At 41.7% G+C, this 5333-nt stretch overlaps 1 pseudogene; it reads left to right on the top strand.

The window, feature by feature from the left end:
* Window positions 1–1061: 1061 nt before the first annotated feature.
* LOC101981449 lies at window positions 1062–1446 on the top strand (annotated as a pseudogene).
* Window positions 1447–5333: the final 3887 nt, after the last annotated feature.

The following is a 5333-nucleotide window of genomic DNA, read 5'->3' as shown; positions in this document are numbered from 1 at the left end:
GAACAGACCTTATGACCAGTAGGGACCCTGTAGTAGGATGAGCAGGCCGCATCCCGCTGCCCGGCTACGTTAACCCCCGAAATAACAACACAGAAATTGTGTGAATTAAATTACTGCCTGTCCCATTATATCTAGCCTCTTCTTGGCCAACTCTCACATCTTGATTCAACCCATTTCTAACAATCTGTATGTCACCATGAGGTCATGGCTTACCAAAAAAGATTCAGCATGTCTGACCTGACAGCTTCATGGTGGCTTTCTCTGCCTGCGTTCTTTCTCCCAGCATTCAGTTCTCTTTTCCTGGACTATCTAAGTTCTGCCCTATCAAAAGGCCAAGGCAGTTTCTTTATTTACCCAATGAAAGCAAAACATAGACAGAAGAATCTCCTACACCATTTCCCCTTTTTCAGTTTAAACAAAAAGAAAGGTTTTCATTTTAACATAGTAAAATTACAATATTTATATCTATTTTCTCTATTATCATAACAAAGGAAAACTATAACTATCTATCTATTCTTCAACTCCATCAAAGACTACAGAAGGAAATAATATTACCTAAGTAAATGAAAAGTAAGCAACTTTCAAAACTCTAGAAATGACAGAGACATCTCGCTGCCTGGACAGTCACCCAGTTCTTCTGTATAGTCGGGGCATCCATCTTCAGCCTACAGGCCCATAGTATCCAGCAGACATTTCCATGAAGCAGGAAAATTCAAAGACAGTTCAGTCACTTTCTTCAGTATCCTGCAGAATGTCCCACAGACTCTTTCATGAAGCAGGAACCCTGAAAGACCATCTCACCTTTAAGCAAGTTCAGCAGTCCTCTCTCTGTGGGTTCTTCATGTCCAGTTTATGCAACAGTCCAGGCAAGAGCAGTTTCTTGCCCAAATGACTATCAAACTCCATAAGGAGCCTCTTCAATGCCCATCTTCCTCTTAAAGTTGCTGGTGCTTCCAGCAGCAGACGTGTCTCATTGTCATGAAAAACCCTAAGTTATTAAAACATTTTCAATGCCATATTCTGTAGTCTTTGAAAGATATGAAGAATGCCTATCGGTAGGAGTTGTGTCGTTGATAAGTTCGAGAGGTTTAGAGGTCCAGCCACAATGATTGAGGTGGTTTGTAAGGACCGTCTAGGAAAGAAAGTCCGCGTCAAGTGCAACACCGATGACACCATCGGGGAACTGAAGAAACTGATAGCGGCCCAAACTGGCACCCGGCGGAATAAGATCGTTCTTAAAAAGTAGTACACGATTTTTAAGGACCACGTGTCTCTGGGAGATCATGAAATCCATGATGGGATGAACCTGGAGCTGTATTACCAATAGACAGGAATTCCTTCTCCTTGCCTCCCCTGCCTTCCTCTCCCACCCTCATTTGACACTGGTATAGATGCCCATTTTTAACACTTCACATGAATAAAAACTTCAGTGCTGCTTTGTTGTTGTCAAAAAAAAAAGAATGCCTATCTAACTGAAATATATCTTTATTAATCTAGAAAATCTAACTAACATGACTACAAGCTTGACTATTATCAATGATTACCCATTAACAACCTATATTCCCTAATTATACATTACATTTTTAAATGAACTACACAATCACAATACCTTAATCAAGAGCAGAAATATACATCTAACAAGATTGACCTTAAATTTATATCACTGAAGCAAAATCCATACCAATGTAAATTATTCATATCTATATCAAGGACCTCAGAAAACACTAGGGGGTGTAGCCATCCCTCCCCTTGATTAACAAGAATATTCATGTGGAGTAAGTGTAAGCAACCCAAAACACACATAGAGCCCTGCAGAATGAAGAGGATAAGATATAATGTATAACCACACATCACACCTCCAGGCCTCAGCCCCACAGATGACCGTGGGACAAGAAATGAAGAAAGCAAGCTTTCCAGGTAGTAATCTTGTCCTGTCCTTGTTCTCAAAGAGGAGGGGGACACTCTATTTATCCTTCATTTCTTTCCTGAGCTTTTTGTCCTATCATTACAATGTGGTTTCCAATCAACATTTAGGACCTTAGACAGGTTTAGGAAAGCTTTGGCAAGGAAGACCAGGCTGTTGTTGGACCCCAGGGAAAGAGGAAAGCTCAATCTGGGAATAATAATTATCATATAATAATATTATATAATATGTAATAATAATAATAATAATAGAGCCACTTTCAGGGCAGCCATATTTGATGCTTTGTTCCATGGACCTTTGTGGATTCCCTTTTGAGGCCTTTTACACTACACAATGGCTACCTCTCTTGGCAGACATATGACATCTTACATGGCCAGGATATTTTTTGTTGTGGTGGTTTATGTATTTATTTAGTCTCAGTGTGAGGTAAGAACCCCCTCTCTCTATAGAAGGTCCCATAGACATGGGTTATGGCAAGTGAATAGCAACTGTGTCCACAGGAACGGCTGAGCCCTTCTCAGAGTGAAGAGCTGAGTTAAGGCCAGAAGCACAGCCCTTTACTCAGAAAGCCCCTCAGGTGAGAGACCGGACCCATACCTTTGCATCTAAGATGAAAGCTGAGCCCCAGCATAGCTGTTCTATCTTTGAACAAACTTCTCCTATTCCTCAGATCTGGTGCTGGACTGCACTGACCACTTTCAGAAGTGCAGATACCACAGAGCCCAGGTGGGAGGTCAGAGACTCCTCATCCTGTTGTAAATGGGGTACTCTCAGCCCAGACAAGGGAGCCAGTATGATGCTTTATGATCTTGAGGTTTTTATTGAGCCAACAGAATTGGTCAAAGTCCCACACATGTGGGAGTGTAAGTCTAGAATCATTCATGAGCTGAGTGAGCAGGGACCTTTTAGAGACAAAAAACACATGATTAGCACATTTCACTAGTCTCAAAGACTAAGCAAGCCCCAAACCTATGTGCCCTTTGCACTTCCACTCAGTTAGAACAGCCATTCTGAAGTCATGGAGCTTTGGTTATGGTTTTAGAAATTCACTGTCAATTGAATGTTTATGAACTTACTCACCACTAAATAAGAAAAACCTATGGCAGAGCTGAGAACAGAAAAACGATTTTCTTCATAACCTTTTTCATGACTCATGGGCTCTTTGTCTGCATCCTGTCCTTCCTTGTCACCATATGTCACTGTATTTGTCAGGGTTCTCTACAGCAACAGAACTTATAGAATGAATCTTCTCTGTCTACAGGAAGGGTATTTATTAGAATGACTTGCAGGCTGTTATCCAGCTAGTCAAATAATAGCTGCCTATGAACAGAAAGTCTAAGAATCCAGAAGTTGTTCCCAATCTATGAGACTGGATGTCTCAGATGGTCTTCTGTAGATGCTGGAATCCCAAAGAAGTAGGTTCTAATGCAGTGGTTCTCAACATCCCTAATGCTGTGAGCCTTTAATACAGTTTCTCATGTTGTAGTGACCCCAATCCTAAAATTCTTTACATTTTACTACTTCGTAACTGTACTACTTCATAACCATAATTTTGCTACTATTATGAATCATAATGTAAATATCTAATAAGCAGGATATCTGAGATGTGACCCCCAAAGGAGTAGAAACCCACAGGTTGAGAAACACTGCTCTAATGCCAGTGTAGGAATGGACCTGCTAGAATGAAGAAAGGAAGCAGGCAAACAACAAGCCCTGCTGTGCCTGTCAATCATGTGACCAAAAGTCCACTCCTCAGCAGGGCTGATCCACCTAAAGCCCTGCTAAAGAGGCTGCAGGAGACAGTCTTTTTCTACTGAGATAATGTGCTTTTCCTTCCCTGGAACTCCACTCTGTGGTCAACTGTGGAGCTGCACCAAGCAGTCTGTGAAGCTCACTGGTTTTTCTGAGTCTTAAATCAGAAGACCTGAGCTTCTCCATGTTCTGATTCTCTGTCTCTTTAGGATGCTGGCCAAAGCCAGACTTTTTCACTTCTCTGGACCCACCTTGCTGCTTGCTGTCATGTGACTCTCGTTGCTCCTCAAGGTTGAATGGATGTGTTTGACTTAATAGGCTTTTTCTCTTTGTCTTCCCTCCTTCCTTTCAGTTATACATTAAACAAAGACGTCTTCTCTATTTAGTGCATTAGAATTCTCACAGTGTCTCTCATCTTTAATCAGGTAATGCGCCACTCTTACTATCAATGTCCCCAGTAAAAACCCTGAAGGCTGTTTCACTCTGAAAGTTATTTGTTTCTTTACCAGTCATATGGAGCTGTTCTCACTTGCTTTCCTTACTAGTTCTTTAAAATTTAAATTCAAGGTGTTTATAAAGGAAAATATTAAATATATACACACTAGATAAAATGGTATGATATATTTTGTCAGCACTGGCTTCTCTCAAAGAACTGGGGGTTTGGAAAGAGGAATAAAAGAACCTGGTAGCAGCTACTGAATATTTTGCTTACATGAAAATCATCCACATTCCTCACAATCTTGACCCTTTGCATTGTATGAGAACTGTTTTCCAGGATGCCCAATATTCTTTACTAAAACAAGCAAGTGCACAAAGAAAAATTAAAGTAAAGACAGTGGGAATAAAGTAATAAAAATAAAAGAATAAAGCAGACTGTTTTCAAAATCCAGAAGACAGTTTCCTTTCTGTAGCCTGAAACAGGAAGCCCACAAGATCCTTCCTTTCTGTAATTTACCACAAACCAGAAATGCAGAGAACTTGCTGGAGTGGGGTTCAACCTCCACTGCACCTCCCCTCCCCACCTTCCCTTTGAACCACACTGGATCTGAAAACCCCAGGCCCCAACCCACAGGGAACTTCCTTAGCTGTGTACATTGAGAGCTGTGCTGGTAGAGTTTCCTTTGTTCTTGGACATAAGGAGCATAGTCCACAGCAATTTCCTGTAAGTCACCAGAGTGCATATTACCAGAAAGAGTAGAATAGAATAGAAAGCGAAACATACACACACACACACACACACATACACACACACACGCAAACTAAACACACACACTGCAAAGAAACCAGAAAAAAAAAAAACCCAACCAAATAAACCAACACTCTGGTCCAGAAGAAACTCAGGACAAATGACTGGCTTCCATGCTACTACCATCCCACAATGCACGCTGGCCTCCAGGCTCACTCAGGACCTGTGACTCCTCTCAGCTCCTCTCTCCCTGGCCCCTACTCTAAACTCCAGCTCATCGGCTTCCCTTTCCCAGCCTTCATTCCTACATAACCCTGCCATTTTGGCCATGCTCTCTGTTTATCCTCCTCTCTTGGTCCTCCTCTCTCACTCTCCTCTGCTCTTTATTCTCTCAAGGCCAAGTGGAATCTGCTGGCCAGGTTTACTCTACTCCTCTCTCTCCCCACTGTGGACTCTTCCAGATGCCTCTGG

Source organism: Microtus ochrogaster, unplaced genomic scaffold (genome assembly GCF_000317375.1).
Source record: "Microtus ochrogaster isolate Prairie Vole_2 unplaced genomic scaffold, MicOch1.0 UNK142, whole genome shotgun sequence".
Lineage (NCBI taxonomy): Eukaryota > Metazoa > Chordata > Mammalia > Rodentia > Cricetidae > Microtus > Microtus ochrogaster.
Note: the sequence above shows the minus strand (reverse complement) of the source record. Positions and strands in the feature narration are given on the sequence as shown.